Raw genomic sequence first — 22,150 nt, 5'->3', positions numbered from 1 at the left:
CTCCAGGGAAACCAAACAAATTGTGATTTGTTCTGCCCATGCTATAAAAAGTCACTTCCTCTGAACTAGCTTCTGTTTTCTTTCAATTTCCTTGAATTTCCATTTTTCTTGAAGCTGATGACTGATATTAGGTACCATGTGTCCATTCTTGGGTGTTAGCACAGAACTGTAGTTGTTTGTCAATCTTTAACTTGTAAGGGTAGTCAAAACGTATCCATGAATGCATGATCTCCTGCACTCAGCTAAATGGCTAGGGATTCGGGAAGATCTCATTGTTTGGGGGAAGTCTAGAAGACAGGAGATCTAAACTTTAATTTTGGGCCCAGAGGAGCAGTCTTGTTCATCCTGGGGTGGGGATGGTTACAATAGGCACTTAGGCCCTTTACTCTCTGGTCTTCATTCTCACACTGTAAATTTATACATTAAAACAATTTTTTTCATGTTAAGTTTATTTTATGGTCATCCATTTCTCTACTGTTGAGTTAAAACAATGCATTGCCTTGGGCTGTGACCAGGAGTTTGAAATAAGACTATATTGCTCATGTGGAGAAGGAACTGATACAGACTAGGTGTAGAAATTTGACAGTTTTTTAAGACATTGAGTGGCCTCCAGAGTCTTTAATATGGTAGAAGAAGCACTCACCTTTTGTATGTCAGAAGTGTACTGTTTACAATAATGGTAAAACCCAGAGTTAATATACATGCAACATCTGAAACAGGAATGAGCTTCTTTAAGTATCAAAATAAAGGGTCCCACAACCGGTATCCTCTCATCTGTAGGGAAATCGAAGGCTACATGTGGCTTTACAGGCAGACTTGAAAGGGACCACCTATCCAGCTACAACCAATAAGGCAAGTCAACTAATGGCTTCCATCAGCTATAAATCTCTCCAACTCAGCTATTAACTCTCACCCTAGTTGTCAATGATCCCACAAGCTTTTGATACCGCTGATATGGCTACTGATTGCACCCCCACCCCCTTCTTTATTTAACCAAGGCCATTGCTAGCATTACAGCAGCTCTATATTTAATCACACTTTGTCAGGCAAGCTGCCTTCCTCTCTGCAGCTTACCTGCTTCATGGAAATTAGACTTACGACCCATGATTGCACACTACTGTTCAGGTATTATGCGGCATCTCATCAACTCTAGGAATAGGCTTTGATCACTGGGCGAGTTTTTACGTAGGGCAGTGTAAGGTGCCCTCAGTATTGATTAGGATCAACCTTATCCACTCCAGTAGGCTTTTTTCAATCCAATGTGGCACCGGCACTTGCTAATAATAAGTGATATAAGTCCACAGAGATTCTCTAAGATCAATTATAACATTGACTGGCGTTTCAACACTGGTTAGCTTAATTTTTCTTCAGTTTAACATTAGGGAAGTTTACTCCTATGACCTCAAATAGCAGGAAATAATGCCTTTTGTATGTATAGCCACTATTAAGCAATGGAAGCTTTGCACTAATACTACAGTTATAATGTAAAAAACAGCCTTGCTCAATTTCTGCTTATTTCCTTTGTCCTTACTTACCCATGAGTATTCTCAAAACTCGTATCCAGAAAAGACAATACATAAAATGTAAGCTTTATGTTACATTTTTTTCTGTTGTGTATTACATTTAAATCGTTAAGAACCCTGCAATAGACATCAGACTTGAGACTAATCTTCTAATGTGTTTATTAGACATCATATATAGCATTTGATCTATCTTGTATAATCAAGCAATATTTATACTGCATCAATTTGAAAACAGCTTCAATATTTAAATATATTTTATATAAAAGACATACCCATAAGAATCCAAGGCCAAGGTCAATGTAATCAGGCAGATTCAACCACCATTTGTTTCTAACACCAAAATTCATAGGGTATCAAGAGGTACTTCATTTTGTGTGAATAGGAAATGCTTACAACACTAGGAAGCTATCTACAGAAGCAGCCATATGCAGCACTGCAATGGTTAGATAAGATGAAGCCCACCATCAAAAAAGTTTCAAAATGTACCCAATGAGGTTCTGTTTGCCAGGGAAAATAATATAAAATAAAACTTTACATTTAAATCTCTTAGGTGCTCTGCAGCCTGGCATAAATATTGGTAAGACCAAAGACATTGTCTTTTTGGTCCCTGTCACAGATTATGTTTCCTAACCTCCAACTATGAATATCCCCCTAGCCAGTGTCTGGGGCTGATCCAGATTGTTGGCATGCTATTTGACCCCGAGTTGAGTTCTGATTCCGTATCCTCTCAATCACCAATGCCACCTATTCCCACTTCTGTATTATTACACCTGTCTCAGCTCATCTACTGCTGATATACTCAGCTATTTCTTTCTAACCTCTAGTTTGACTATTCCAATGTTCTTCTGGCCAGATGCCAATCTTGTACCTCCATAAACTTGAACTCATCCTGTTCATCCATTACCTCTGTGCTTGGTGGCCAACGCTGGCTCCCAGTTAGGCATTGTCTTGATTTAAAAATTTCATCCTTGCTTTCAGATTCCTCTGTGGCCTTGTTGGTTCCTACTTCTAACCTCCTTCAGCCCTGCAACTTTCTGACACCTCTAAGCTCCTCCAATTCTGACTTTTTGGACATTCTTAATTTTCTTCACTTCACCAATGGTAATCACATCTTTGGCTGCCAGGGCTCGAAGCTCTGGAATTTTCACTTTTAATCTATCTCTTCCCCCCGTTATACCTCATAGCCTATCTCGTTGAACAAGATTCCTGTTACCTGTCCTGTTATCTGTATCTGTGGCTGTCAAATTATGTTTCATGTGATGTCAAATTATGTCATTTGAACTACTTGATAAAGAATGAAAGCTGTTGGGTTAGAGCAGCAGTGTTGGAGAGTTCCATCAGGCAATCAGGTTGCTGAACCACCATTAATTGAACTAATCATCTGCTGAAAATTCAGCCACTGTGTATTAAATAATGGTTTGAACCTGTAATATGACTCTTAACTACAGCACTTAGATCCCAGAGACTGTGGGATTTTAAATTGTCCATTCAAGTGAGAGCACCTAAACCCATCAAGCACAGGAAATCGACACGCCTGCGGCATCAGTATGGGTTTCTCAGTCTCTGCTTCTTGGCAGCAGTGGTCCCGATACCATAGCACAACATGGTTTTCAGTTGTGGTTACTTCTGAATAATATTGCATCAGTGGAGGCATTTTAATACCACTTAGTGATCCCCATTGATATGAATGGTGGTATTTTAAACAATGGATCTAGAACAGAATCACAAGATATGAAAGACAAAGCAACTAGAGATTTGTGTGCCTGAAAAGAAAACATGAAGTTGAATTAGACTTAAAAGTTGAGGAATCCACCAGAGTGAGTTGAAGTCTAATGCAAGATCTTGAGTAATGCAGAGTACAAAAATTTGGTCAGTTCAAAAAGACTAGTGAGCAAAAATAAAGCTGCACTCCCATTTTTAAAATAGATGACAGTCTTAGGGCTCGGTATTCAGAGGGCAGCTGAAAGAGAGTTGCAAAGGGGTCCACAGCTAACGCCATAAAAGGTAGTGACCTATCTGAAGTTAAAAAAGAATAACGTGCAGAGTTTAAAATAAAGGGTCTGCAGAGTTTCAGAGCGAAGACTCACCCTGAAAATAGTTTTGCAGCTCAGAAGAGTGAATTGCTGCAGTTTTAAATATGTTAAAAAAAGGCTCATAACCCTTGAGGGAGCTCATTAACTCTTCCAGAGTGCAGGACATTCAAGAAAACAGAGGAAAGCCCACAGAGTTTAAGGGGGGAAATCATTGCAATTTTTTTAAACGGAAATTTCTAAAAGTTAATAAAAGGCCCATGATTGTGGAGATCCCAGTAAAAGCATGGGTAAATCAAAAAGACAGAAACCAACAACAGGACAGCCTGAGCAAAAAAATAGTTACTGCACAGAAGTCTTAAAGGGATGAAAACATTTAAAGCTGTATGCCTTAAAGAGACAACAACATTTAAAGCTTCAGCTAAAAGAAAACAGCCATAGGTGGAAAGTTACATGAGATCCCAGAGAGAGAACAACTCTCCATAAAGTACCAAAGGCAACAAGAGACCTCCAAAGAAGGGCAACAAAAGACCCCAGAGTGAAGGATCCAAAAGATCCCAGAACAAGGGAAACTATTCAAGTAAACCACTATGCCAATGCAATGAAATATACATGCCGAAGAGTTTAGGGAAGAACAAAAAAATGGCTGAGAAGCAGCCAACAGGCTCAAAAAAAGACCAGAATTTTCCGGCTAGTCATGCCATCAGAATCTTCAAAATCTGCTGATGGCTAACCTCTGCTTTTGATTTCCTGATGGCAAGGGATGCATATAACAGGAAACCCTGTTGACAACAGTGGGACCAGATGATCCTGCCAACAGCCAATGGTTGGCCACTTCCACCATGCCAAAACATGCCATGAGAGATGCAGAAAATCCTGTCCAGAGTTTCTTAAATATGCTGACATTACCCAAACTGCAACAGCAGATAGCACTGAGGAATGAGCAGATGGTTGTGAATGACGGAAAGCTATCTGAGGTATCTCAAAAGAAACAAAAAGTAAAGGAAGCAGTTCTACAGAAAAATGTTCACATCAGATCTCAACTAGAAGATCTGAAGTGTAAGAAATAGCGATTTCCATATGGTAATCAGTCCCACACTGATTCTCGCATGGAGCTGATTATGCAGATTAAAGGGCCTGGGAGACTTATGTTCAACAGGACACCTGACTCCCATTAGTGGCCCCCCGCTATTGTCTACTGGCCTGCTGCACTATTCGAGCTGTGCAGAATCCTGGCTATTGCCTTTATAATGGCAACTTCAGGTAATTTTGAGTGCACGTAGATCAGAATGAGAAACATATGCCCTTCAAACATTCTGGCACAATCTAGATGTACTTTTGCCAGGCCTCTTCTGGCCATTCCCATCAGTGTAATGGACCTAATAGCAGTAGGTTCAGTACTTTTGCACAAGCAAACATATTCCCATCTTCTCTTTGATTTCAGCATCAAGCCTCTGTCACCAAAATGAGCTTCTGGTTGTCTCCTTCATCTTTGCAATATCACAGTGGCTTTCATGTAATTAGTTTAATACACATTTCCTTAATAATGGTGAAACGATGACATATTCCTCAGAGGAAACAACATGCTTGTACACAGATAGTTTGAGTCTTCGGGTGGAAAATGGCTTTAACTCAGGGTTTGCTTCTGAGGTCTTGCCACAGAGACAATATCCATGACCTCTGACAGTATTGAATCATGTCTGGTATGCTTCTTAACATGTCCTGTGGTTACAGGAGTGTTATCTATTTGCTTGCAATAGAAAATGTTTTCACACAAACTGTTTATTGACAAATCATTGGATAACAATAGTTAGCAGAGTTGATCAGCATTCCTATGCAGGTTTGACTGACAATACTTCATTGTGTATGTGTATGCTGACAATAACAATTCCCATCTCTGCATCCTGCTTGCTTCCAGTGATGGAATCTCAATATGTGGCCCAAATATTGTTGTCAGAGGATGGTGGTCCATCAATAGAATAAATTGCTTCCTATTCAGGAATTGGTAAAATAGTTTAATTCCCAAAATGATTCCGAAGGCTTCTTTCTCTACCCATGCATAATTGATTGCTGCTTGATTCAAGGACTTTGATGTGAAAGCTTTATGTGGGAAACCACCTCCCCCACCCCATAAGGTGATGCATCACACGCCAGTTGCAAGGGTAAATTTGGATCAAAATCTGTCAGGAGTTCTGACTTCAGCAGTGAATCCTTAGTTTGTATGAAGGATTTCTCACAATGATCTAATCACTTCAATTTTCTGTTTTGACACATTAAGTTGTGTAAAAGTTTAAGAATAGTAGCCAGATTAGGGACACACCTTCTGTAATAATTCAATAAACACAGAAAAGATCAAAGTTGATTGACATTTTGAGGTGCAGATGCTTCTGAAGTGGCTTTGACTTTCAAAGGTGACTTGTGCAATCACATTGTGTCTGTGATATGAACCAGATTTGTTTTCCTGGACTCTTAATCTGTAATCTTCTTATTTTTGGAGTGCGGCATCTAGTTTGTGGAGATGTTCTTCCTCATTCTTTCCAGTAACTAAAATATCATCTAAATAATACTGGACTCTTAATTTGCTTAAAAATTGATCTATCGCACATTGGAACAACACAAGTGCGGACATGATGTTAAATGGTAGTCTTTTATATTGGAATAACGCTTTCTTTGTGTGTCATGACTAAGGTCAATTTTACTGATGTGTTGGCCTCCAGCCAATCCAGCAAATAAATTATTGATTAAAGGCAGAGGGTTCTGCTCTGCACAGACACAGAATTGATAGTGACTTTAAAATTGCCACAAATACGTATCGATCCATTTTTCTTCATCACAGATACAATCAGCATGGCCTGATCACTCACGTTAACAGGTTTGAGGACTCCTGTTTTGACCATCTGCTCTAATTCTGCCTCTAATTTAAGTCTGATTGCGTACAGCACTGACCTAGCCTTTAAGCATCTTACCTGACTTTCTTTCTTAATCTTTAACTTAACTGAGATATCCTTCATGTTTTCCAACTCAACGTTGAAGACAATGGCATGTTTTTTCACGATCTTCAGTAGACCTGCTTCAAGATCTGTCATGCGACATACCTCAGCCCAATTTAACCTGATCTTTTCTAGCCAAGTTCTTCCCATTAGGGCTGGATATTTTCTTGTAACAATGTACAATGCAGCCTGTCCATTCAATTGCATGGTTACATCAATATGGACCCTCAATAGAACCACTTCTCCAGTATATGTTTTTAATACTATCTTTGAGGGTTTCAAGGCAATATGTCAAAGTTTGTCATGGTAAAAAGTTTCTGATACCACCAAAACTGCGGCTCCAGTGTTCACCTCTATTTTCAACAGCTGTCCATTCAGTAAAGGAGTGGCCCGATAATGGTTTGTTGACCAGCAATAGCCAATACACTAATGGGGAGCCAGCAGCCCTGCTGGAATGAAGGGAGGGGCCAAGGAGACCCTCCAGGAAACTGGGAGTAAGGGGTGGGGGGGGGGGGGGGCCAGACATTGCAAGCCTGGACCCCTGGCACTGCCCAAGGGGCAAAGGGGCAATGACCAGGGGGCATCTTGGCAATGTCCAACAGGCATTGGGCAGTGCCAAGGGGGTGGAGCCTCTGGCAGGAGATCAGTAGGGTTGGGGGAATTCCAGTGCTACTCTGCACTTGGGCTTGGTGACAGAGGGAGGTGAGCCAGTGATCAGGGCTAGATATTGGGGTGGGGAAGTCAGGTGTGTCAGTGAGGTTGGGGGGCGTCTGGGAATTGGGAGATTGGGACTGTCAGTGGGGGAGGAAGATCAAGGTGGGCCTGGGAGATGGGAGGGTCGAGACAGGTCTGGACACATCCGGGAGGCCAACAGTTGAATTGTGGGGACTGATGGCCAGCAATGGAGGATTGCTGTGCTGGTCAGTGATCAGGAGGCTGGCAATGTGCATTTGCCAATGTCAGTGCTGACAGATCAGTGCATCTGCAGTGGCTCACTCTGCACTCTGCTGCTGGCCTCTTCAGCATGAATAGGCCTTGCCTATAGTTTTTTGATGAGATTCACACTAATGCACTCTGCAGTGCACAGAGTGTGGGAGATTCATTGTGAAACTCCTGCTGAAAATCCAATGGGATTTATTCCAGTGTTTATGCAAATTTGGCACTTTGAATATTTTTGGGAGAATCCCACCCCATATCTATGTATGGTTTTTGGCTAACATCTAATGAATTGTTGCACTTGAACCCAATTGTTGAGCTTCTTTGGCTACTATTTGTATGGATACTGCAAAATCCAAAGCTTTCTTTAGGGTTAGGCTGCTTTTGAATGGCCTTTTCCTCAAGCCATAGACTAATCCATCTCTAAAGCTGTAATTCAACACATCCCAAATTCACAGTGTTCAACTGGTCTCTTAAAGGTAGTTCCAAACTGTGTGATGGATTCACCTTCTTGTTGGTTATACTCATGGAACCTAAACCTTTTGGTGATGACTAAAGGTTTCGATGAATAGTAGCCGTTCACTATTTCTGCTATTTCATTGTAGGTTTTTGTGCCTAGCTTTTCTGGCTGTACCAGACTTCTCAGGAGCTTGTGTTTTCCCCCCATTATGCTCAGGAAAGTTAGGACTACTATATCTGCCCCAATCTTGTTCGCTTTGACAAAATCATCGAATTTCTCTGTGTATGAGTGAGGTGGGGGAGGGGCGCGGGGGGGACTCTGTATTCTCATCACATGGTTCCATGGCACCAAATAGTCCCACCATTTGTGTTATGGAAAGGGCCTGCATATCCAAAACATGCAGCATAATTTTTAGCACTACTATGCTTCCTTACTCCCCAAAACAGATAAACCTGAGCTCAGCCAGTTTCCTTTAGTGTTTTACACCACCCCAGGCTTTAAATTTGTTGTTGCAGGATACCTGCAACATCCCCACTTCTGTACTTATGATGGAGGAAATGTCATTGATGAAGCAGTTGAATATGATTGAATCTGCAGCAAGGGTCTGTAAAGTGCAGTGTCCCTCTGAGAGCTCCAGTAGAGTTGGGGGTGGGGCAAGGCAGGATACGCATCCTTCATAGGGCACTAGCTGCTATATGGTAAGTTAAAAGGCTCAATGTGAACATTAGTGGAAGGATAAATGGTGAATATTAGTGAATGGGTAGGGTGATAGGATGTATAGATGGCTGAAAATAATGGGTAAGTGGGTATAGTGGGTGAGGTGGCAGGTGGGTTAGGTGGTAGTTATGTAGGATGGGAGGATAATGCAGTGGTAGTTGAGTAAGGTGGCAAGTGGGTAGGTGAGTGAGTAGATAGGGTAGGTAGATGGGTGAATGGGTAAGTGGGTCAGGAGATAGGTCAGGCAGGGTGGTGAGCAGAGTCAGGTTGTGCTGACGCTAGTGTGGTCAGGAAGGGTAGTTTGTCAAGTCATGGTTGGGGAGGACTTGCCTGGTCAGGGGTGTGATGGGGGATAATCAGTAGGTCAGGGAGGGTGGTTGGGTAATTTGGGGAATATGTTATGGGGGAGGGAGTTGGGTAGTCTGCGGGTCGAAAGGTGTCAGAGTGGATGATTTTGAGTGATTGGGGGAGCCAATTATTCATTGCCCAGAGGTTAGACGAAAATTTTTCTGCTTAATATTTCTTGGGTACTGATCCAGCTAAGTATGTCAGAACTGGCCATAGTCTCTGAATCTAACTCAGAGATGGACATTTTGCAGAGGGATCAAGTGAGCAGGGAAATTACCCATCAGAAGTTGAAATTTCTGGACGATCCTGAGACGGGAAGATTTGGGCCAATGTATTCTTAGTTTATATTTGTACAGTATCCAATAAATTATGGAAGAAATAAAATTGTATATATTGAAATATAGAGTAGTAGCAGCCATTTGACTCATACAATCTACACCACCTTTTTGCTGATATGGCATGGTATTTGTGCAAAGCGATAGCAATGTTCCTACATTCCCCCAAAGAACCCAGCCATTGTCTTTAGATGAAAGCAAAATTGAACAGAAGAATTGTCAAAATGTTTATTACATATATGCCAGATCAAGGACATAAGGAAATATCGAGCGGTCATTTAACAGGCAAATGTTCACATAATTTCCTAACCTTGATAGAGTCGTGCTTCTGCCACAGCCAATTTATTTTATAATTTCATCTTTTACTATAAGAAGAAATTCAATTTTAACATGATATTGAGTGTGAGCTGGACAGAGAACAAGGACATCTCTTTAAACACTCATTTCAAGTGATTCCCAATTTGATCATTTAGAAAGCTAGCAGTAGGTATTTGCTAGGACTTCTCTTGGGGTGTCTCCCACTCTGCTGTTGTAATGTCAGCAAAAGTCCACATGAGGTTACTGACAAAGTTTTACAGACAGAGCTGGAGAAACCCTGGGTAATTCCTGGCATGTATGTTTTGCTGAGTTTCATGCTATCTGTAAAGGATTTTTAATTGGATTTTACTTGCTAAGTGTTCAGATATACAAAGAACAAAGAACAACACAGCATGGGAAACAGGCCCTTCGGCCCAACAAGGCCGCACCGCCATTTTAGCATTGTGAGTGCCCTCATCTACCTATGACCTTTGTCTACGCCTATTGGGGAAGATTGAGGGAAGACTAATTTAGGGACAATTTGTTACACCAGTCAGCCTAAGAGCATGTTTTTGGGGTGTGGGAGGAAACCGGAGCACCCGGAGAATACCCACGCAATCACAGGGAGAATGTGCAAACTCCCACAGACACTGGCCCAGATCCATGTAAGGCCATGTAAGTTATAAAGGAAATATATATAAATATAGTAACATAAACTTAATTATTCAGAAAGAGTAAGTCTAAATAAGAAGTACACTTCATTTGTTCAAAAGTTAATCAATTTCACATGAAAGATTTTTTTAACCTTGAATTAAAAATGTAAGATAATTAATTATGTGACTAATTATTTCATAATTACTAAATTCAGATCGAGAGAATCAAAATATGGATCTTCCCAGGGCTGTCAGCGCAAGGATGACTGCATTCTTCTCACTGCCCAGTTCAACTTGAAACTTGCCTACCTTCATCCAATATAAAAGCAAAATACTGCAGACGCTCAAAAGCTGAAATAAAAACAGAAAATGCTGACAGGCAGCATCTGTGAAGAGCAACAGAGTTATCTGTTTCAAGTCGACTATGAGTCTTCTTCTGAACACTCATATTCAACTCAAGATGTTAACTCTGTTTCTCTCTCCACAGATGCTGCCAGATTTGCTGAGTATTTCCAGCATTTTCTGTTTTTATTTCATAAACTGCAGCACTTTGCCTCTATTATGGAAATGTAATGAACAAGTGAAAGTGGAAGAAAAAAAGGGCTGGACGGCAGGAGAGATTAAATACAGAAGTTTTGGTGGTACAAAAGCCACAGAGAGTGGTAATGGTATAAGAAGTAAAAAATATGTTTGAATGAGGTGTGAATGATTGTGTGGCAGCTTGTCCAATACCAAAATGAAGGAACAGAGAAAGGAAATTGAAAAATTGAACCAACAAAAAAAAAATGAAACAAAATGGAGGCAAAAGTTAAGATCAGAAATTGTTGAATTCATTATTGAGTCCATAAGGCTGTAGAATGCTGAATGCAATGATGAGGTGCTGTTCCTTAAGCTTGGATTGAACTTCACTGGAACGCTGTAGCAGGCCAATGACAGAAAGGTCAGAGTGGGAACAAGGTAGAAAAGTGGAATGACAAGCTTCAGGATCAGAACCATGGTTGAGGATTCAACTGAGGTGCCTTGCAAAGTGGTTGCCAAGTCTAGGTTTGATCTCCCCAGTGAAGAGGAGACTAAATCATGAGCAGTGATTATGATATAATAAATTGAAATAAGTTGACTATGGTATAATAAATTGAAATAAGTCCAATTGTCATTTGGCAAGAGCAATCTGGGGCCTTGGATGCTGAAAAAGGATGAGGCAGAAGGGCAGGTGTTGCTTCTCTTGCACTTGCATATAAGGATGAGGGAAAGGAGGGTGCGTTGAGGGTGACTGAGGAGTGGTCTGGGGTATCATGGAGGGAGCTATCCCTTTGAAATGCTGAAAGGGGAGGACAGCGTAAAAATGGTATCACTTTGGTGCTAACGAAAATGGTGGAAGATGATCTGTTGGATACAGAGCCTGGTGCAGTGGAAAGTGAGGACAAGGGGAACCCTATCGTGGATCAGGAAGGGATAAGGGCCAAAGTGTGTGAAATAGACTGGATACTGTGGAGAGCCCTGTCAACCATGCTGGGAGAAGAAGCCTTGGTTTAGGGACAAGTTAGACCAGTATGGAACGTTGCATCATCTAAACAGATGCGACAGATGAAAGAACTGGGAGAATAGAATAGAATTCTAGCTACTTCCAGATCCACCCTTTCCATCTGGGCAGCCTTGGCTCTAACTGAATCCACCTGGCCTCCTTATTGAAGCTCTTTCTTTTATCCTGACCTCGCTGCCACCCAGCACTAAGCTGAGAGTAGCAGAAGAGATGTGGAATCTGGCTTCAGGCAAAGCCATCTAAATTACCAACTTGGGAGCTAAGGATTTGAGAAACATGAGGTGACATGGTTGCATCAGCAGCCAGCTTAGCAAGGGCAAGGACACCACTTTGCTGAAAATTCCTAAATCCCAGTGGAATAGAGAAATATATTCTCGAGTTCATGCTTGCGAGAGGAGACTCAGGGTGAATTGATATTGGCGTGAATAGCAGATTGTAAGTTGGTTCCCATTATAATACACAGTTGCTTGATTGTCCCCATATCTGCCCAACACAATCAACCTACTGATTTAAAAAAATCTATTATTGGTTTAAAAATGCGTGTTCTTGGCTCTCTTATTTGCATTTTTTCCATGTCAGTATCTTCAATATTCACGGTTACAGCCTCGACACTTCACTGCTCAATCCCAGCCGAGTGACCCCTGAACATTGCTGTATGAAATCATTGTCTGAAACCTGAGGTCCTTCCCTCTGTTGGGCAGCAAATCATAGCATTTCTAAAGTCTAGCAAAAATTTTGCTAGGACTGTTTATTTTGCTAAAAATAGTAACATGGCCTTAGAGTAATTGAACAATAATGAAAAGTAGATTTTTTTCCATGGTCATAGACAGATTGTACATGTTCACTCACTGCCTGTGATCAGTATGTTTTGTACGGAAAGAATTGCCTGTTTTCTTACCCTTGGAATTTGTATTCCAATTGAATAATTCAGCAACAAGTATTTGTGAGTTAAAAGAATAAAGAAGGTAATTTATTTTCACACACTTGCTAAATTAAGCACAATATCACACAGGTTCAGTCTTACACACCTGCACACATTGGATACAGTGATACAGACTGAATACAGATAAAGCCCTTTTTGTGCCTCTACCCTATTAAATCCAGGGTGAAAAGGCTTGTAGATGACCTTCTGGGCCAGATTCTAACTGAGCCCCTCAAGTAGACAATTAATGCCCAATTATGGGCCTCATTCCACTCCAGCTGATGTTCAACCTGTTACCATGCAGGAAGCCTGAAAATCAAATGATTGTTGGATCTCCTTCAGGACTGTCTCGGTGGGATGGGAGTAGAGGGGATCCATCATTCAAAAGCAATCAGGGCTTAATTGATAGATTTGGATTTGGAATTAGGAAAAGGGAACCCACTGAGAGTCACTCCTGTGCTTTCTTCTGATCCCTGGAATCCTCCAAAACAGTGACTCCCTTTCCCATGATGTCCATCCCATCCTCAATCACTTTTGACCTAGGGTCTCTCGTTGATCTGGGCCTCTTGTGAGTTTATTGCTGGAAATGAAGACATGTTGTCTGATCGGTCAGCAGCTTTCAAGAGAGGGATCTCTGTCCACTGGGGAACCTCGATACGGGGGAAGGCTACTGGCCACCTAAGTGTTTGATCAGGATGAAACCCCATTTTCTGGATTAAGCTCACAGAATCAAAACCAAGTGCCACTATGGTGGCACAGTGCTTAGCACTTCTGCCTCACAGCACCAGGGACCTGGGTTCAATTCCAGCCTTAGGTGACTGTGTGGCGTTTGCACGTTCTCCCTGTGCCTGCGTGGGTTTCCTCCACGTAATTTGGTTTTTTCCCACAGTCCAAAGTTTTGCAGGTTAGGTTTATTGCTAAGTGCCCCTTAGTGACTAAATATGTGCAGGTTAGCTGGATTAGCTCTCATAAGTTCACAGGGCTATGGAGATAAGGCTGGGGGGTAGGCTTGAATAAGATGCCCTTCGGAGAGTCAGTGAAGACTTAATGGGCCGACTGGCCTCCTTCTGCACTCTATTCATTCCAGGGTTCAAATGGAGACCTGTATGGCATCTTTCAGTCATCTGTCCACAAGTGCATCCAGGAGGTGATGGATGCCCTGTATGCCCACGTATCCCACTATATACATTTCGAACTGGGCCAGGCCCAACAAGATACCCGGACTTCAGGTTTCATTGCCACCAGCTAGGATCTCAGCAGGTAGCCTTTGTCCCCATTGAGCCATCCCGATAACCTACGGTGGTCCTCAAAGACCTCAGGGATATCCAAGTGCTCTCTGAAGGCTGTATTGCAGAGCACTGCCAGGGCAGTCCAGGCAGTAGAACCACACTTTGAGTAGGTCAATGACCACTCAATGATAGATTGGGTGGCAACGTAGGCCTCATTATAGTGAGTCTTTGCCTCAGTCTCTGGCTTCCACACTGGCATCACCAGCCAGTACCTTAGTGGGTAGTCTATGTCCCCATCGAGCCATCTCGGCAGCCTATGGTGGTCCTCAAAGATCCTAGGGATGTCCAAGTGCCCCAGTATGTAGCTGTCATACACACTCCCTGGAGAGCATGCACACACCTGCATAATGTTGAGAAGGTGGTCGCATACAATTTGGACATTCAGGCAGGGGAACCCTTTGTGGTTGATGAAGGGCATTTCCTGATGCTGCAGGGCCTGTAAAGCAATATGCAAGCTATTAAAACCCCTGGATCTGAGGCGTACCAACAGTGTGATGGTCTACTGTGCGCTCGACAACCTGGTACTGCATCAGGGGAACATCCTGGAGGAGCAGGAGGAGGACCAATCATATTTCTCTAAGGAGGAGGTCATGGAGTCATAAAGATTTAAAGCATAGAAACAGGCCCTTTGGCCCAACTTGTCCATGCTGCCCAGTTTTTACCAGTAAGCTGGTCCCAAATGCCCGCAATTGGCCTATATCACTCTGTACCAATCTTATCCATGTAACTGTCTAAATGCTTTTTAAAAGGCAAAATTGTATCCATTTCTACTACAGCTCCTGGCAGCTCATTCCAGCTCACCACCCTCTGAAAAAATTGCTCCTCTGGACCCTTTTGTATTTCTCCCCTCTCACGTTAAACCTATGCCCTCTAGTTTTAGATGCTCCTACTTTTGGGCAAATATATCTATCTGATCTATGCCCCTCATTAATTTATAGACCTCTATAAGATCATCCCTAAGCCTCCTACACTCCAGGGAAAAAAATTCCCAGTCTATTCAGACTCTCCTTACAACTCAAACCACCAAGTCGTGCTAGCATCCTACTAAATCTTTTCTGCACTCTTTCTAGTTTAATAAGATCCTTTTGATAATAGGGTGGCCAGAACTGCACAGAGTATACTAAGTGTGGCCTTACCAATGACTTGTACAAATTCAACAAGATGCTTCAACTCCTGTATTCAATGTTCTGACCAATGAAACCAAGCTTGCCGAATGCCTTCTTCATCATCCTGTCCACCCTGCCTGTTTTGAGCAAGAGATCAGTGAGAGCATGCCCTCCATCTTGGAAGCCCTGAATCTTTATCTGGGGTCACCATTGCAGATGTCAGAACATCTTTCTCGAAGATCAACCCATGGAAAGCGACTGGGCCAGATGGGGTACTCGGACGATCCTGCGCTGATCAACAGATGGGGGGTATTCGCAGACATCTTCAACCTCTCTTTACAATAATCTGAGACCCCTATCTGCTTTAAGAAAATAACGATCATCCCGATACCTGAGGAAAACCAAGCATCGTGCCTTACTGACTATTGTCCGGTGGCTCTGACATCCATCATTATGAAGTACTTTGAAAGGCCAGTCATGGCACAAATCATTTCTAGCGTCCCAGATTATCTGAATTCACTATAGTTTGCCTACTGCTGCAACAGATCCACAGCAGATGCCATCTCCCTGGCCCTGCACTCAACCCTGGAACACCTAGATAACAAAGACACCAATGTCAGGCTCCTTTTTATTGATTACAATTCAGCCTTCAACACCATCATTTCCACAAAACTCATCTCCAAGCTCTGTGGTCTGGACCTTGGCACCTCCTTCTGCGACTGGACCTTGAACTTCCTAACTCACAGACCACAATCAGTAAAGATAGGTAACAACACCTCCTCCACGATCATTCTCAACACCAGTGCCCCACAAGGCTGTGTTCTCAGCCCCCTACTGTAATCCTTTTACACTTATGACTATGTGGCTAAATTCCTCTCCAATTCAATTTTCAAGTTTGCTGATGACACCACTGCAGTGGGTCAGATCTAAAACATGATGTGACAGAGTACAGAAATGAGATAGGGAATCTGGTGAATTAGTGCGGCAATAATAATCTCTCCTTCAACGTCAACAAAACAAAGGAGATTATCATCGACTTCAGAAAGCGTAAAGGAGAGCATGCCCTTGTCTACATCAACGGAGACAAAGTAGAAAGGGTCGAGAGCTTCAACTTTCTAGGTGTCAGACCACCAACAACCTGTCCTGGTCCCTACATGCCGATACTAAAGTTAAGAAAGCCCACCAATGCTTCTACTTTCTCAGAAGATTAAGGACATTTGGCATGTCAGCTAAAGCCCTCATCAACTTTTACAAATGCACCATAGAAAGCATTCTTTCCGGTTATATCACAGCTTGGTATGTATGGCTCCTGCTCTGCACAAGACCGCAAGTAACTACAAAAGGGTGAATGTAGCTCAATCACGCAAACCAGCCTCCCATCCATTGACTCTGTCTACGCTTCCCACTGCCTGGACAGAGCAGCCAGCATAATTAAGGACCCCCATGCACCCCAGACATTCTCTCTTCCGCCTTCTTCTGTCGGGAAAAAGATACAGAAGTCAGAGGTCACCCACCAGCCAACTCAAGAACAGCTTTTTCCCTACTGCTGTCAGACTTCTGAATGGACTTACCTTGCACTAAGTTGCTCTTTCTCTACACCCTAGCTATGACTACACTAACATGCATTCTGCATTCTATCATTTCCTTCGCTGTGAATGGTATGGTTTGTATAGCGCTCAAGAAACAATACTTTTCACTGTATGTCAATACATGTGACAATAAATCAAATCAAATCAAATCAGAACCTGTGACTCCACTGTCAAGGAGATATGAACCTGTGCCCCTAAATCTCTTTGTTCTATAACTCTCTCCAACACCCTACCATTAACTGAGTAAGTCTATTCCTAGTGCAATCTACAAAAATGTATCACCTCACATTTGTCTAAATTAAACTCCATCTGCCATTCAGCAGCCCATTGGTCCAATTGATCAAGATCCCTTTGCAATCTTCGATAACTTTTTTCACTGTCCAGTATGCCACCAATCTTAGTATCATCTGCAAACTTACTAACCAAGCCTCCAAAATTCTCATCCAAATCATTAATATAAATGACAAATAACAATGGACTTAGCAGTGATCCCTGAAGCACACCGCTGATACCAGACTTCCAGTTTGAAATTCAACCCTCTACAACCACCCACTGTCTTCTGTTATCAAGACAATTTTGTATCCAATTGGCTACCTCACCCTGGATCCCGTGATATTTAACCTCATGCAACAATCCACCATATGGTAATAAGCAAATTACGGCGGATGCTGAAATCTGAAACTAAAAGAGAAAATGCTGGAAAATCTTGGGTCATCTGGACTCGACACTTCAGGTCTTTTCCCCTTACAGATGCTGCCAGACCTGCTGAGATTTTCCAGCATTTTCTCTGTTTGGGTTGGGAACCTACTATGCAGTACTTTGTCAAAGGCCTTGCTAAAGTTCATATAAACAACGTCGACTGCGCTGCCCTCATCTATCTTCTTGGTTACCCCTTCAAAAAATTCAATCAAATTCAAGAGACATAGTTTTCCACTCACAGAGCCATGCTTATTGTCTCTAATCAGTCCTTGCCTCTCTAAATGCCCGTAGATCCTATCTCTCAGAATGCTTTCTAACAGCTTACCCACTGCAGACGTTAGGCACACCAACCTGTAATTCCCAGGCTTTTCCATGTAGTCCTTCTTAAACAAAGGCACAACATTTGCCACACTCCAATCTTCAGGTGCCTCACCTGTGGCTGTCGATGATTCAAATATCTTTGCTCAGGGACCTGCTATTTCCTCCCTAGCCTCCCACAATGTCTTGGTAACAGGTCACGGAGATTTATCTAGCTTGATGCACTTTAAGACTTCCAACACCACCTCCCCTGTAATATGTACACTTCTCAAGACATCATTATTTATTTCCCCAACTTTCCTAACTTCCATGCCTTTTGTCAACAGTAAACACTGATGAGAAATATTCATTTAAGATATCACACATTTCTTGTGGCTCCACACATAGATGACCTTATTGATCCTTAAGAGGACCTATTCTCTCCCTAGTTACTTTTTTGTCCTTTATGTATTTGTAGAAACTCTTTGGATTCTCCTTTGCCTTATCTGCCAAGCAATCTTGTGTCCCCTTTTTACCCTCCTGATTTCTCTCTTAACTCTATGCCAACACCTTCCATACTCTTCAAGGGGTCCACTTGATCCCAGCTGCTTATGCATGTCATATGCATCCTTCTTGACCAGAGCCTCAATATGCCAAGTCATCCAGGGCTCCCTATTTCGACCAGCCTTGCCCTTCACTCTAAAAGGAATGTGCTTACCCTGAAACATGGTTAACACACTTTTGAAATCCTCCCAGTAACCTTTGCTTGCCAACAGACGCCCCAATCAGCTTATGAAAGTTTCTAATACCGTCAAAACTTGCTTTGCCCCGGTTTAAAATTTTAACTTTTCGACCAGACCTATCATTCTCAATAACTATCTTAAAACTAATGGAGTTATGGTCACTGGTCCCAAAGTAATCCCTCTTCAGTAATAAACCAAATAAACCTGTTGGACTTTAACTTGGTGTTGTGAGACTTCTTACTGTGTTTACCACAGTCCAATGCCGGCATCTCCACATCATGACTTCCTTATTGGACCAGGAAGAAGAGGAAGGCGAGGCAGAAGAGCACCCAGAGGATGGGTGACCCCAGTGGAATTGAGGATCCAGCATGCCAAGAAGACCAGGCAGGCCCTCATTGTCCCCAAGATTCTCAATTAGGAGGCGTGGTGTCTGGCAGTTACAATTCCCCCAACCTTACAGAGAGCTGTCAGCCCTTACTCCTTCCAGAACTTTTTCCACGCTCCCTAACATAGCACACCCTTTTCCCCCCTCCGAGGATCTCATTGAGTGGGTGGTGAGGCTACCATTCCGGATTGTCAGTTCATGTGGGTCTCAGTGGGCTTCACTGTTGGGATTGCTCGGGTGCCAGTAGGAGATGACCCAGGGAATTACAGACCAGCCCAGTCTCATATCAGTGATAGGGAAACTATTGGAGAAAATTCTGAAGGAGAGCATTAATTTCTACTTGAAAAGGAATGGGTTGATTAGCAATAGTCAGCATTGCTTTGTCAAAAGGAGATCACATCTAACAAATTTTGTAAAATTTTTCTAAAATGTCATGGGTAAGTGAAATGCTGTTAATGTTGTTCATATAGATTCATCAAAGCCTTTGACAGGGTCCCTCATGGGAGATTGATTGGGAAGGTTGATGCACATAAAATTCAAGGAAATTTAGCGAGATAGATCTGAAACTGTCTTAGTAGCAAGATACAGGTAGAAAGCTATTTGAGTGACCGGAGATTGGTGTCCAGTGGCATGCCACAAGTTGCAGTGCTGGGTCCCTTATTATTATAGATATGAATGATATAGATGATGATATAGATGATAATGTGGGGATGGGTGGGGGGAGAATGAAAAGTTTTCAGATAACACCAAGTCGGTAGGATGGTTAATAGTGAAGACGAAGGTTGTAGGTTACAGAAAGTTGTAGATGGATTGGTCAGGTGAGCAGGGCAGTGGCAAATAGTATTGCATTTTGGAAGAAGTAACAAGACAAGGGCATATTTAATATACTGCAGGATACTAGGAAGCTCAGAGGAACAAATGGATTTTGGGGTACTTATTCAAAGATCCCTGAAGGCAGCAGACCAGATGAATAGGGTAGATAGGGCATATATGACACTTGCTTTGCTGTTGTAGCATGGAGCATAACAGCAAGGAGGTTACGTTGGAGCTGTTCAGAATGTTAAACAGGCTAAAGAGAAGTTCTGGTCAGGATGTGATTGCAGCAGAAGGGGTACAGAGGAGATTCACCAGGGTGTTGCCTGGGATGGAGTATATGATCTATACGAAGGGTCTGGATAGGCATAAATTGTTTTCTTTATGGGAGTCAACCATGAGGGGGAATAGTTTTAGGGTGAGGGGCAGGAGATTCAGAGGGGATTTGAGAACAAACATTTTCACTCTGAGGGTGGTGAGAATCTGAAAGGCAGTGCCTGGGAAGATCATGGAGTGATAGATATTGTCAGTGCAGACTCAATGGGCCAAAGGGTCTTTTCTGCAGTGTATAACTCTGGCTACAAAACTGCGGGAAATAGTCAAAGGTATAGAAGTCATGGCTTTGAGGTGCAATAGTCTATATGCTGAGTACTTACAGTGCCAATACCCTACCCCTAACTGTGGTGTTTGCCTTCACCCAAACCCTCTTGGTACTGCCAGATCTTCTTAATTTTGTGTGGCTTGCTGCTACGTCTAGGTGACTCCCCCAAGATGCACATCAAGGGTAGAGATGTTATGTTGTGTTCCTCACTCCATGAGTGCCATCTAGAGGGCTGGAACTTAGGGGGCCCCAGCCAACTTTTGGATGTCGCAGATGCAGCTGTGCCACCCTATTTAGCCACTGCATGTATCAGAAAGGGGGAATCGAAGGGCTGGAGACTGCCAGAGTCTCCTGGGTGAGAGGCTCGGGGACGGCCTCACTCCTCCTACGGGGTGCCCGTGGGCCCCTCGGATACACTTAGTGACAGAGGGGCAGCTGCAGTGAGCTACAGCATCCTTTGCACCACCTGCCGGCCAGCCCTGGAGGCCCAATATTGCCTGAAATATGTTGTGCGAGTCTCAGGCATAGCCCTCTGAGTCCAGACCAAGTTCTGGAGCCCCTCTTAAGTTGCCTGTTGTGTCTCGCGCATGCTCCCTAGGCTCTCAGCCATGGTCCTCAGTGACGCACATGCTTTGATCCCTATCACCTATGGCCACCATTTCCTGCTGTGGAGATGCCGGCGTTGGACTGGGGTAAACTTACTAAGAAGTCTCACACACCAGGTTAAAGTCCAATAGGTTTATTTGGTAGCAAAATCCAATAGCTTTTGGAATGCTGCCTCTTTGTCAGGTGAGTGAAAGTTCTATTCACAAACAGGGCATATAAAGATGCAAACTTAATTTACAAAATAATGATAGGAATGTGAGTCTTTACGGTAACCAAAATCTTAAAGGTACAGACAATATGAGTGGAGAGAGGGTTAGCACAGGTGAAAGAAATGTGTATTGCCTCCAGCCAGGACAGTTAGTGAGATTTTGCAAGCCCAGGAAAATCGTTATTGGGATTACAAATAGTGTGACATGAATGTCACACTATCTGTAACCCCCATAAGACTTGACCCCCATAACGACTGTAACCCCCATAATGACATGAATGTCACACTATCTGTAACCCCCATAAGACTTGACCCCCATAACGACTGTAACCCCCATAACGACATGAATGTTACACTATCTGTAACCCCCATAACGACTTGACTGGGCTTGCAAAATCTCACTAACTGTCCTGTCTGGAGACAATATACATCTCTTTAATCTGTGCTTAACCCTCTCTCCGCTTACACTGCCTGTACCATTAAAATTTGATTACCTGTAAAGACTTGCATCCCGATCATTATTTTGTAAATTGAGTTTGTGTCTTTATATGCCCTGTTTGTGAAAAAATGCCCACTCACCTGATGAAGGGGCAGTGCTCCGAAAGCTAGTGGATTTTGCTACCAAATAAACCTGTTGGACTTTAGCCTGGTGTTGTGAGACTTCTTACACCATTTCCTTCCCCAGCATTTCCACTACAGTCTCCACTCTTGCAGTATTGGCTTGGATCCCAGGCAATGCTGGCACAATCTAATGCGCCTGAAGATTTGGGACTCCTCCAAGTGGCCTAGCAGCTGCTGGAATGTTGCTGATACTCTTCCTGCAGTGAAAAGCACCAACTAGGCATCACAGTCATCAACCTCACCATCCATCAGCTCAGAGACACACATCTCGGTGGATGGCATTAGCAGATAGGGTGTCAGGGTCACTTTCTGGTGAGGACCACATAGCTGCCGATGCACATCAGGTGGAAGCAGGAAAATCCAAGGGATCAGGTAGGCAGCGGGTCTGCCGGATCCCAGGAAACAGCTGGTCCACAGTGAGTTTCTGAGCTTCTTGGGGACA

The sequence above is a fragment of the Carcharhinus amblyrhynchos genome, chromosome 1 (genome assembly GCF_965287045.1).
Source record: "Carcharhinus amblyrhynchos chromosome 1, sCarAmb.v2.hapA, whole genome shotgun sequence".
Classification (NCBI taxonomy): Eukaryota; Metazoa; Chordata; class Chondrichthyes; order Carcharhiniformes; family Carcharhinidae; genus Carcharhinus; species Carcharhinus amblyrhynchos.
The sequence above is the reverse complement of the archived record's forward strand: the minus strand, read 5'-3'. Positions refer to the sequence as shown.